Genomic DNA, 14,148 nt, shown 5'->3' with positions numbered 1-14,148 from the left:
GAAAGATGTACAAATGGATACCCGCTGAAATCAGAACAACAGTCACCCAAGCCCTAGTAAGCAGCAAGCTGGACTATGGCAATGTCCTCTACGCAGGACCCACGGCCAAACTCCAGAAGAGGCTGCAACGCATCCAGAACGCCTCCGTACCCCTCATCCTGGACATTCCCTGTCACTGCCACATCATAGACCACCCGGAAAACCTTCACTGGCTCCAAGTCAACAAGAAAATCACCTTCAAACTCCTCACACATGCTCACAAAGCACTGCACAACACCGGACCACAATACCTCAACAGACGGCTCTCCTTCTACACCCCGACCCGGCATATCTGCTCTGCCGACCTCGCTCTCGCAACCCCCCCACACATCTGCACTAACACAGTGAACACACCACAGAAATACACCACACAGGTTTAGAAAGATATAATATGTATCTCAATAAAGTAAGGTAAAAATGACAAAGATTGAATAAGTAAAAGCTGAAATATCACTTTTAATAGGTTTTATGTGGTCATTACAACCCTGGCGGACAGTGTTAAAGCGGCGGTAAGATCGCCAACAGGCCGGCGGTATAAAAATTGCAATTATGACCGTGGCGGACACCGCCAACAAAGACAGCCACTTTAACACTCAGACCGCCACGGCGGTACAAACAAACAGCGCGGCGGTCACCGCCAACAGACAGGCGGGAGACAATGCACCGCCCACACTATTATGACAGGCCAATCCACCACCTTTTCCGGGGTGGATGCACCGTGGATAAAAACACAGCGGAAACAGGAATTTCGAAGGGAAAACGCTCACCTCTACACACTCCATGAGGTACGAGGACACCATGGAACCAGAACTCCAAATTCTCCCTGCAATAGTCTTCCTGCTCCTCTACCAGGAGCACGAACGCTGGCGGCGAATACCTCAGTGAGTACTGCACCTACGACACAGGGGAGGGGGGAGGCAAAAAACAGGGACACACACACGCAACACCCCCACCCTCACCCACCACAACACACACACTAATGCATATCAATACATCACAGTTACACCCCCCAAACCCTCCCAGAAGAATGCAAAGACCAAAGAAAATGAGTGTAACCATCGGAATATATTAAAAACAAGTAGGCAGAAAAATATATATACACAATGTACAAAATAAATACCAGACATAGTAGTCCAGGTACTGCACAAAGAAAGTCCGTGGAACACTGGGACGACACGGTATGGGCGAGGCCCACACAAGATCCCCGACCATGACGGAGAGGGGGCATCAGACAGCAAGAAAACAGGCACCTCAGGGGGAGGGAAAGGGGGGGCACACTCAGCCGCTTGAGTGCACAACGCCAAATCCACGAGGGGCCTACAAGCCCACTGTTCAATCCTGGGGAGTGCAAAGCCACAGTCTCTCAAGTCTCTACAGTGGATGGCTTGCCCACTGTTACATCCTGGGGAGTGCAAAGCCACAGTCTCTCAAGTGGATGACAGTCTCCACTTGTTCTGGAGGGGGACTGGTGCCCAGAGTGCTTCATCCAGTGAAGGACAGAGGTAGTGGATGGATCTCTCCACTGGTTCTGGAAGGGGACTGGTGCCCAGAGTGCTTCATCCTGTGAAGGACAGAGGTAGTAGATGGATCTCTCCTCTGGTTCTGGAGGGGGACTGGTGCCCAGAGTGCTTCATCCTGTGAAGGACAGAGGTAGTGGATGGATCTCTCCACTGGTTCTGGAGGGGGACTGGTTCCCAGAGTGCTTCATCCTGTGAAGGACAGAGGTAGTGGATGGATCTCTCCACTGACTCTGGAGGGGGACTGGTGCCCAGAGTGCATCACTCACCCCGTGACGGGCCCAGTTGCGTCTCTGCCCCTGCCGCTCATGGGCTAGCGGTGCTTGAAATGGCGGTGCCCTGTTCAGCGGTGCTTGAGATGGCGGTACCCTGTTCAGCGGTGCTTGTGATGTCGGTGCCCTGTTCAGCAGTGCTTGAGATGGCGGTGACCTGTTCAGTGGTGCTTGAGATGGCGGTGCCCTGCTCAGCGGTGCTTGAGATGCCAGTGCCCTGTTCAGCGGTGCTTCAGATGGCGGTCTACATTGCAGGGTCTCAGCTGCTGGTGGTCCTTCATGGCCCAGCTGGGCTGGGGCTGGCAGTGGCCTCATGGGCAGCTGGGCTGGGGCTGGCGGTGGCCTCCTGGGCAGCTGGGCTGGGGCTAGCGGTGTCCTCCTGGGCAGCGGGGATGATGGCGGTCTTCTCCGCCGTGCTGCTCTTCCCAGACTAGCCGGGTTTCTTGTGGGCCTTGGAAGGTGTCACAGCTGACTCCACACTCCCAACAGGACCCCTGGGAGCGGCTTTGGTGGCTGGAGTCTTCCCCCTCTCCTGCCGGGCACTGGCCAACTTCTGATGCTTCACAGGTGGGGGACTGTCTGTGCTGTGGCTCCATGCCACACTGGCTGTTCCGGTGGCCGGGGCACTCCACATACCGGTGACTACAGGCACCACTGGTCGCGGAGATGTTGTGGCTGAGGTGCAACTTCGGGACCTATGAGATGGACGGGGTGGGGGAGGTCAAGGGTGGACAGGAAAAGTTTTTGGGACACACTGGGACGGGTAGCTGGAGGGGGTTTGGGAGTGGAGGAAGAGGTGGTGGTAGTAGGAGGTGTACGTTTGGTGACTTTGGGTGCGCTGGAGGCTGTCGTGATGTGGATGGCTGTTGGGTGGGTGTATGCCTGCGTTTGTGTATCTTGGGAGGGGGCGTCACAGACACACTGGGAGAGGACACACAGGATGTGTGAATGGTAGTGGGGGTGGTGACTGCACGTGAACGGGGTGTTCTGGTGGGTGTGCTGGTGAGGGACGTAGTGGCTGTAGAGGTAGTGCATGCAGGTGTGAGTGGAGACGAGATTGGGAGGGAGGAGGTAGACGAGGAGGAGGGGGAAACAGTGGAGGCAGTAGATGTTGGTGTGTCTGCATGTGAGTGTTGCTTGCGTGAGTGCCTGTGGGATGTGTGGTGCTTATGTTTGCCTGAGCTTCCCTTGTGTGTTGAGGTGTGTGCAAGATGGTCTGATGGTGTGCTTGGGATAGGCACAGGGTACAGGGGATTGGGTCTGGGTGGAGGAAGTTGGAGGGGGGATGCTAGAGACGGGGACAATGGCTGCCATCAGTGCTGAGGCCAGAGTCTGAAAAGCTCGGTGAAGGGCCGCCTGACCAGAATGAATGCCGTACAGGAATGCATTTGTTTGTTGCAACTGCCCCTCTACACCCTGGATGGCATTAAAAATGGTGGACTGCCCAACAGTGAGGGACCTGAGGAGGTCAATGGACTCCTCACTGAGGGCAGCAGGGGTGACTGGGGCAGGGCCTGAGGTGTCTGGGGCGAAGGTGATGCCCACCCTCCTGGGTGAGCGGGCACGGAGCGAAGGCTGAGGGGCTGCTCGGAGGGCGGTGCTGGTAGGGGGGGTGGCGGCTGTACCTGTAGATGCGGGGTCACAGATGTTGCTGCCACCACAAGGGAGTTCCCATCAGAGGACGAGTCCGTGTCGCTGGTGTCAGCTCCTGTCCCCGCCGTGGAGCTCCACTCGCCCTCCGTCCCACTGGTGAATTCCGAGTCCGTAGTCTCGCCCACCAGGGCCATGTGGGATGCAGCTTCCACCTGCTCCGGTGCCACTGCTCCTCCGCCTGATGATGCTAATGCACACAAGAACAGGGAGACCACAAAAAGGGGGGGAGACGACAGAAGAAAGACATGTTGAGTGCATGGATTACCGCTACCTTGGCGGACACAACAGACACAGAAGCCCCCTGCACTACGCCGCGCTCTTGGGCTCCACTGTTCAATTCCTGGGAAATGGCCTACAAGGCTATGGACGACATCTGCACACATAGATGACACAGGGGCATGAATAGCTATACTTGGCACTTCACAGAGGTGGGGTGGGGTGCCACATGGCCTGCCTTACGGAGGGGCCTTGCCTACGGAACTCGCCCTGGACTAGGGAAACCCACAGCCCTCCTCCCCCACCCAGACACCTTCACTGCGTGCAAAGTCCGCTGAATGATAGTGTACTCACCCCCTTGTGTCTGCTGTGATGCCCTCAAGCGCCCATCCAACTCTGGGTAGGCCACCGCCAGGATCCTGAACATCAGGGGGGTCATTGTGCGACGGGCACCCCTCCCACGTTGGGAGGCCATCCCAGTTGAGTCTCCGCCGTCTTCTTGCTCCAGCGGCGAATGTCCTCCCATCTTTTACGGCAGTGGGTGCTCCGTCTGTGGTAGACCCCCAGGGTCCAGACGTCCTTGGCGATGGCACGCCAAATATCTTTCTTCTGGTGGGCGCTGACCTACATGAAATGAACAGGGGAAAAAGAGAAGTCATTACCAACTGCACCGTCAAAGTGATTGGCCCCCATCCCTACCCTTGCCATGTGGCACATGCATTCACCGTCTTTCATGCACGCAGCACTCTGCTGCCTTCCTTCTTACGTCCAGCCCTCTCCACACAGGCATAGCCCATACAACATGCTCCCTGTGTACTTACCTCTTTGTCTGGAGGACCGTAGAGTAGGTTGTACTGGGGAGGACCCCATCCACAAGTTTCTCCAACTCCTCCGATGTGAAGGCAGGGGCCCTTTCCCCAGACGCACAAGCCATTGTCTCTTCCAGACCGAGGTCACAGCAGCACTTGCAGTGTAGGTCCTCTCCTGTCGAAGATCAGGTATCGAGTGATTGAACAGATAGACAATGGCAGTCATGTCCGCGGCGGTACGTACCGTCACCGCCAGCGTACATCGTCATTGGCTCCTGGGACCCATACGGTCCAATGTTAACCAATGCAGCATTGCGCTGCGTTCTTCGACCACCTACCGCAACAGTGTACAACGCCAGCGCAGTTACCTCACATCCCATTGTCCTACTTTAGAGGTCAGGCAGCCACCATTTCAGGGGCCCACATGGCTTCATTTGCATAGGAAGTGGAGCTGGGGCAGTTTAATTATGGACAGGGTGACGAAGTGGGACAGTAAGATGACAATCAGAGTGGTCTCATTTCTTGGCGGGGTCTTGGCATCGTGCTCTGTCTTTGTCCTGGATCTCAGGGACCGTTTGTGGGGTGGTTCTCCCTCTGCAGGGGGTGGGGTGCTGGTGTGGTGGTCCTGTGGCAGAGCCTCCTGTCCACTAGCGTCAGCGGAGGTGGTGGGCAGTTCATCGTCCATGCTAGTGTCAGGGGCCTCTTGTAGTGCCACAGTGTCCCTCCTGGTGTTGAGTAGTTCCTTCAGCACCCCTACGATGGTGCTCAGGGTGGAGCTGATGGTTCTGAGTTCCTCCCTGAAGCCCATATACTGTTCCTCCTGCATGCGCGGGATCTCCTGAAACTTGGCCAGTACCGTTGCCATTGTCTCCTGGGAGTGGTGGTAGGCTCCCATGATGGAGGAGAGGGGCCTCGTGGAGAGTGGGTTCCCTTGGCCTGTCCGCCCCCTGTCACACAGCAGCCCTCCCAGTTCCCCTGTGTTCCTGGCCCTCCGTCCCCTGGACCGTGTGCCCAATACGACTGCCCCAGGTCCCTGTTGTTGTTGGGGTGGTGGGTTATCCTGGGTTCCCTGTAGTGGTGGACACACTGCTGATTGACGTGTCGGAGGTATGGGCCCGCTGGGTGGGTGCTGTGCTGGTGTTTCCATAGGGAGGAAGGTCTGTGGTGGCCTGTGCCTGTGTGAGGGGAACCGACTGTCCTGAGGTCCCCGATGGTCCGGGCTGGTCATCTAGATCCAGTTGGACAGAGCTGCTGTCATCACTGTGGGCGTCTTCTGTTGGTAGTGTGGACATGTGTGGACCCTTCGGTCCGGTGACGTTGGGTAGGGGTCCTGCAGGGGTATAAAAGGATGTTTATTAAATCTGTGTGTGTAATGGTGTGCAATGGGTGGGTGACCGTGTACCCCAGTGCTAGCATTCCTGTGTGGGAGCTTGTGTGATGATGGTTTAGTGGGGTGTATGAGTATGTGCAGTGGGCATGCTTTGGTGATGGGTGTCCATGCTTTGTTGTTGCATGCAGGGCTTGGTGTTGGGATGTGTGGTTTGTGATGTTGGGACATATGTGAGGAGTTGGGGTACTGGGGGTGAGGGTGAGGGTAGGGGTATGTGATAGCATGCAGGTAGGGTGGGGGATGTAATAGTAAAGCTTTGACTTACCAGAGTCCATTCCTCCACCTACTCCTGCGAGGCCCTCAGGATGCAGAATCGCCAAGACCTGCTCCTCCCATGTTGTTAGTTGTGGGGGAGGAGGTGGGGGTCCGCCACCAGTCCGCTGAACCGCCAGGTGGTGTCTTGATACCACGGAACGCATCTTACCCCATAGGTCGTTACACCTCTTCCTGATGTCCTCCCGATTTCTTCGGTGTTGTCCCACTGCGTTGACCCTGTCCACTATTATTCGCCATAGCTCCCTCTTCCTTGCAATGGAGGTGTGCTGCACCTGTGATCCGAATAGCTGTGGCTCTACCCGGACGATTTCCTTCACCATGACCCTGAGCTCCTCCTCTGAGATCCTGGGGTGTCTTTGCCGTTCCATGGGGTGGTGTAGGTGATGTGTGGGGTGGAGTGGGTGGTGATAAGTGTGGTGATATGTAGTGGTATGTTGTGTGAGGTGCGTGGAAGTTGTGTGAGTCATGGTGTTGTGTGCCTGTGGATGCTGTTGTTCTTGCTGGTAATGCCTCTCTCTGGCCTTCTTTCGGAATTTTTTGTCGTGGGGGATTGTGGGTGATGTGGGTGTGTGTTTTATATTGTATTGGGTGTGTGTGAGTGGTGTGTGTATGTGTATCAGGTGTGTGTATTTTGAATTGTCTAATGTGGCTGTGTTTTGTAAGAGTGTGTGTATTTTGAGCGCGGCGGTGTGTACCGCCAATGGAATACCACGGATGAAAGACCGCCATGTGGATTCGTGTGTCGTGATAGTGTGGGCGTATTTCTGTTGGCGTAACGGTGGAGGTTTTGTTTTCGCCAGTTTATCACTGACCTTTGGTGTGGCGGACTTGTGTGGGTGTCTGGATTTTGGCGGATTCTGAGCAGTGGGTTATAATAGCTGTGGCGGAATTCCGCAGCCGCAGCGGTGTGTTGGCGGTCTTCTGCACGGCGGTAAGCGGCTTTTACCGCCAATGTTGTAATGAGGGCCTTAATCCTTAGAAGTGAACAATTCTCTCTTTTTCACACACAGTACCTAGTATGCATCAAAACCATCATGCACGGAGATGTGTGGAAAAATAGGGTGTAGCATCAGATTTTCCACAGCAGCACAGATGATGTGTTGTTTCTTTCAACGCTGCAAGGGATTTGCGTCATTTTGGGGCTTGAAGTCTTGGTTCCTCAGTGCGATGCAGTGTTCTTTTGAGCCCCAGGGATGATGGGGGAAAAGTCCTTGATGCACTGGAAGACGGCATGGGTATTGTGTTGATTCAGTAGGCGATGCGTCAATTTTCCATCACAAGTCGGCACTGCCTCGAATTTCCGGTCAGGAAGTCGGGCTGCATCTTTCTAGTCGGCTGTGAGGCGATTTGTTTGGTTGCAATGCAGGCTTTGTATCAATTCCGGCAAACAGTGCATCGATTTTCAAAGCACAAGGAGTTTCTTGAAGAGATTAAGGGGGTCATTACAACTCTGGCGGACGGTGTTAAAGCGGCGGTAAGACCGCCAACAGGCTGGCGGTCTTTTTTTCAGTACTATGACCATGGCAGTTACCGCTATGGCCATCCGCCGCTTTCCCATTCCGCCCGCCAGGGTGGAGATGACCGTTGGGCTTGAGACCTGGGTCTCCAGCCCGGCGCCCGTGACAATACCGCCGCCGGTATTCTGACCCGGCTTACCGCCATGGATTTCCAGCGGTAGGACCCGCCATGAAATCCATGGCGGTAAGCACTATCAGTGCCAGGGAATTCCTTCCCTGGCACTGATAGGAGTCTCCACCACCCCCCACCCCCACCACGACTTCCCTCCCATACATCCCCCACCACCCCTGCCACCCCCCAAAGGTGGCAGGGCCCCTCTCCCCACCCGACCCCCAACATACCATTACTGACACACACCCGACACGCACGCAGGCACCACCAACACACATACACGCAGACACACCGACATACATGCCAACATCCACACACATCTTCTTAAAAGACCGCTGAGGTTGTAATGATCACCTAAGTCTTTCTGGCCCTGAACTTCAGAAAACAGGAGGCAAGTTCAATCCAAGCTCTTGGAGAGCACTTTTGTGGAAGGCAGAGTCCTTCTCAATACAGTCAGAGGTCAGCAGGGCAGCAGTGCTTCTCAGCAAAGCAGTCCAGATGAGTCCTTTGGGCGTCCAGGCAGTTCCTCTTGACAGGGTGCAGGTGTAGGTCCAGAAGTGTCTGATTTGGTGGGAGTTATCATTCCTACTGTGGGGCCTTTGAAATGTAAGTGTCAGGCCCTCCACTCTTCCAGCCCAAGAAGACCCATTCAATATGCAGATGAATGCAGGTGTGACTGAGTGTTCTGTGTATGTGTTTGCATGGTGAAATGCACAAGGGAACTGTCAACCAGCACAGACCAGATGTTGATTGGAGACAGGCTGGGAGGCACAGATGGCTTTAAGTGCTGAGAAAAGCTCACTTTCTAAAAGTGGCATTTCTAAAATAGTAATATAAAATCCAACCTCACCAATAAGCAGGATATTCTATTACCCTTCTGACTATACTAAATATGACCTGGTTACCCCTTTCAGATCAGAATCTACCACTCAAAAAAGTATATGAGGTGAGTCCTAATGCTCATCTATGAAAGTAGCAGACCTCTCAGTAGTGGCAATTTTTTTTTTTTTTACTACCACAATATATAAAACACATATGTACTTGTCCTGCCTTTGATCTACATAGCATTCTGCCCAATGGGTTTCCTAGGGCTTACCTTGGGGCGTGTCTTATATGTAGAAAAGGGGAGTTTAAGGCGTGGCAAGTACTTTTAAATGCCAAGTCAAAGTGGCAGTGAAACTACACACACAGGCCCTGCAATGGCAGGCCTGAGACATGGTTAATGGGCTACTTATGTGGGTGGCACAATCAGTGCTTCAGGCCCACTAGTAGCATTTGATTTACAGGTCCTGGGCACATGTAGTGCACGTTACTAGGGGCTTATTAGTAAATCAAATATGCCAATTGGGAATGAACCAATGTTACCATGTTTAAGGGAGAGAGCATATGCATGTTAGTACTGGTTAGCAGTGGTAAAGCGTGCAGAGTCCTAATACTAGCAAAAACAGTGTCAGAAAATTAGAGAGAGGCAGGCAACAAGTTGGGGGATGACCAGCCTAAGGCTGTCTGGTCTAACATATGTCACCCCAGCTGAAAGTGAGGAGAGCTACTCAAGCCCTTGGGACCCGGGTGATGCTCCACCATAAAGTCCATTACCTGTAGGGAGATGAACCACCTCAAGAGTTCAGGATTGTCACCCCTCATCTGCATGAGCCATCATGTCAGGGATCTATGGTCTCTCTGAACCCTGAAGTATGAACAGGTATGATCTCAGCTTCTTCAGTGCCCAGACCACAGCAAATGCTTCTCTTTTAATGGCACTCCACCTCTGTTCCTGTGGCAATGGGCTTCTGCTAATAAAGGCTACTGGTTAGTCTAGGCCCTCCTCATTCAGCTGTGGTAGAACCGCCCCTATGCCATACTCTGACGCGTCTGTCTGCACAATGAACTCTTTGGAGTAGTGAGGGGCCCTGAGCACAGGTGCTGGGCACATGGCTTCCTTTAGCGAATCAAAGTCTTTCTGACAAGCCTCTGTCCAGACCACCAACCTAGGTTGCTTGGTTTACGTTAGTTCTGTTTAGGGGGCCTCCAAGGTGCCATAACCCTTAACAAACCTACAGTAGTATCCGGTGAGATCTAGAAAGGCCCTCACCTCTTGCGTTGTAGGTGATTGCCAGGCCATGATTGTCTAAATCTTGGCCTGGAGGGACTGCACCTTGCCACCACCTACTAGGTGTCCCAAGTACACCAACGAACCCTGCCCAGTGTGGCACTTATTGGCTTTGATTGTCAGGCCTTCCTCTTGCAGGGCCTGGAGCACCTCTTGGAGGTGGAGCAGGTGCTCTTCCCAGCTGGCACTGTAGTATGCAATGTTGTCTAGATAGGGGGCACAGAACGCCTCCTTACCAGCCAGAACCCCATTAACCAACCGCTGGAAGGAAGTGGGGGCATTTTTCAAACCAAATGGCATCACTCTGAACTTGTAATGTCCCTCAGGAGTTGAAAAAGCAGAACTCTCTTTGGCCCCCTCAATCAAGGCGAACTGCCAGTACCCTGATGTGAGATCAAAGGTACTGAAGAATTTGTCAGTGCCTAGCCTGTCAATGACCTCATTAGCTCAGAGGATGGGGTGACCGTCAGTTTTAGTGACTCAATTGAGAACCTGGTAATCCACGCAGAACCTACGTTTTGGCTTGGCAATGGGTGGGGCAGCCATTGGTACCAGCACCATAGGGATGGACCAGTGACTGCTGGATTTCTCAATTACCCCAAAAGCCAGCATCTTGGTGACTTCATCCTTGATACTGGCCTTCACCATGTCTGACAGTCTGTAAATGTTATTCTTTACAGGGAGACTGTCTCCTGTGTCAATGTCATGGACACACAGGTGTGTGAGTCCATGAGTGAGGGAGATCAGAGAGGAATACTACTCCAGTAACTGGTAACAGTCACCTTGCTGGTCCAGAGACAAGGAGTCAGAGAGATTGACAGCCTCTACTGACCCATCACTCTTCTGTGCAGAGAGGAGGTCTGGGAGAGGTTCACTCTCCTCTTCCACACCCTCATCTGTCACCAGAAGCATATTGACTTCAGATCTCTCAAAATGAGGTTTCAGGGGGTCATTCCAACTTCGGCGGTAAAAGGCGCTTACCGCCAGACAGAAGACCGCCATGACACCGCCGCGGTCGCGGTAAACCGCCACGGTCATTCTGACCCACAACAGGCAAACCGCCAAAATCCTGACATCCACAAAAGTCCGCCACACCAAAGGCCAGCGATAAACTGGCGATGACCAAACCTCCACCGTCACGCCAACAGAAATACGCCCATGCCATTACGACCCACGAATCCACGCGGCGGTCTTTCAACCGCGGTATCTCATTGGCGGTACACACCGCCGCGCTCAAAATACACAAACCTGTACAAAACACTATGACATTGGACAATTCAAAATACACACACCTGATACACATACACACACCACACCCACACACCCAATGCAATATAAAACACACACCCACATCACGCACAAACCCTTATGACCGCAATTGCGACAGAAGGCCAGAGAGAGACACCACCATCTACAAACTAGCAGCCACAGGCACACAACACCATCACCCACACAACATATCACCACACTAATCACCACACACACCACCCCACACATCACCCACACCACCCCATGGCACCTCAAAGACACCCCAGGTTCTCAGATGATGAACTAAGGGTCATGGTGGAGGAAATTGTACGAGTAGAGCCCGAGCTGTTCGGGACACAGGTGCAGCACACCACCATTGCCAGGAAGATGGAGCTAAGAAGCAGAATAGTGGACAGGGTCAACGCTGTGGGACAGCACCCAAGAAACCGGGACGACATCAGGAAGAAGTGGAACGACCTACGGGGGAAGGTGCGTTCCATGGTATCCAGGCACAACATCGCGGTGCAGAAGACTGGCAGCGGACCCCCACCTCCTCCCCCAGAATTTACAGCATATGAGGAGCAAATCTTGAACTTCCTGAATCGTGAGGGCCTCGCAGGAGTAGCTGGAGGAATGGACTCTGGTAAGTCTCATCTTTACTACTTCATACCCCCACCCTCACCCCCACCCCCATCACACCTACTCCTTGCAAATGTCTCACCATCACAACCCACCCATCCCAAAACCTGGCCCTGTATCCGACCACAAACCCTGGACAGCCATCACCAAAGCATGCCCACTGCACATACCCATCCCCCCCCAAAGCACCGTCACAACAGCCCCCACAAAGGAATGCCAGCCCTGGGGTACACGGGCACCCACCCATTGCACACCATGGCACACACAGAAGCAATAATCATACTTTTGCAGCCCTGCAGGACCCGAACGCCACGTCACCGCGCAGGAGGGTCCACAAATGTCCACTCCAACCCCAGAAGAGGCCCACAGTGAGGACAGCAGCTCTGTCGACCTGGATCTAGATGACCAGCCCGGTCCATCAGGGACCTCGGGACAGTCGGTTCCCCTCAGGCAGTCACAGGCCACAGCAGACCTTCCCCCCTCTGGGAACACCAGCACAGCACCCACCCAGCGGGCCCATACCTCTGTCCCCAGGACACGTCAATCAGCTGTGTGTCCACCACTACAGGGTACCCAGGATAACCCACCACCACAGCAACAACAGGGACCTGGGGGCAGTGGTAGTGGGCACACGGTCCAGGGGACAGAGGCCCAGGGAAACAGGGAAACTGGGAGGGCTGCTGTGCGACAGGGGGGGGACAGGCCCAGGGAACCCACTCTCCACGAGGCCCTCTCCTCCATCATGGGAGCATACCACCACTCCCAGGAGATGATGGCGACGGTCCTGGCCAGGTTTCAGGAGATCCAACTTCTGCAGGAGCAACAGTATATGGGGTTCAGGGAGGAACTAAGAAACATCAGTTCCGCAATGGGTACCATCGTAGTGGCCCTGAATCAGATAGTCACCACATTGTGGGACACTGTGGCACCACAAAGGGCCCCTGACACTAGCATGGACCAAGAAATGCCTACCACCTCCGCTGGCGCTAGTGTACAGGAGGCCCTGACACAAGACCAACAGGCCACCAGAACCCCACCCCCTGCAGAAGGAGAACCACCCCGCAAGCGGGCCCTGAGATCCAGGAAGAAGACAGAGTAAGATGTCAAGACCCCCGCCAGCAAAGGATACCGCCCTGATTGTCATCCCACTGTCCCACATTGTCACCCTGTCCAACCTTAAATTGCCCCTGCTCCACTTCCCACATGCATTTGGACAATGCACCTGTGATACTGATAGTCTGGACTCTGCCATGGACAATCTTCCACCATCACCCTTCACCGATTTGCAACCACCCATCCAATTTAGAGCACTTGAATAAACACACTTATTGCACATAAACAATCTGGAGTCTGGCTGTGATTTTGAACAAATGTATTATACATGACCGTGCCAAAATGTTCATTCACATTGTGATGCCAACAAACCGCTGTCACACAGCTGTAGTCCATGGGGAAACAAAGCAGATGTCACGCAGTGGGGCCCACATCTCTGAAAACGGAAGGGAAAGTCACAACACAGTTACCATACACTGGGGAAAAAAGTCAGACAGTAGAGAGGTAGGAGTGTTGAAGTATATGTAAAATGACGGGTTGGACTCTTACCTGTGGGTCACTGAAAATACTGCTGTATTACTGTGTTCCTGTTCTCTGTGTCGTCCTCTTCGCCTTCCTCCTCTTCACTCTTCACAGGCTCCACAGCTGCTACAACTCCACCATCTGGACCATCTTCCTGCAGAAAAGGCACCTGGCGTCGCAAAGCCAGGTTGTGAAGCATACAGCAGGCCACGATGATCTGGCACACCTTCTTTGGTGAGTACATTAGGGATCCACCTGTCATATGGAGGCACCTATACCTGGCCTTCAGGAGGCCAAAGGTTCGCTCGATCACCCTCCTAGTTCTCCCATGGGCCTCATTGTACCGTTCCTCTGCCCTGGTCCTGGGATTCCTTACTGGGGTCAATAGCCAGGAAAGGTTGGGGTAAGCAGAGTCCCCTAATAGCCACACCCGGTGCCTCTGGAGTTGACCCATCACATACGGGATGCTGCTATTCCGCAGGATGTAGGCGTCATGCACTGACCCAGGGAACTTGGCAATCACATGGGAGATGTACTGGTCTGCCAAACAGACCACCTGGATATTCATGGAATAATAACTCTTCCTGTTCCTGTACACCTGTTCACTCCTGCTGGGGGGACCAAAGCAACATGGGTCCCATCAATGGCACATATGGGGCCTGATTCTGACTATGGCGGACGGCGGATGCCGTCCGCCATAGTCCCGCCGCCAAAAGACCGCACCGCGGTCAAAAGACCGCGGCGGCCATTCACACATTTCCTCTGGGCCGGCGGG

Source organism: Pleurodeles waltl, chromosome 5 (genome assembly GCF_031143425.1).
Source record: "Pleurodeles waltl isolate 20211129_DDA chromosome 5, aPleWal1.hap1.20221129, whole genome shotgun sequence".
Classification (NCBI taxonomy): domain Eukaryota; kingdom Metazoa; phylum Chordata; class Amphibia; order Caudata; family Salamandridae; genus Pleurodeles; species Pleurodeles waltl.
The sequence above is the reverse complement of the archived record's forward strand: the minus strand, read 5'-3'. Positions refer to the sequence as shown.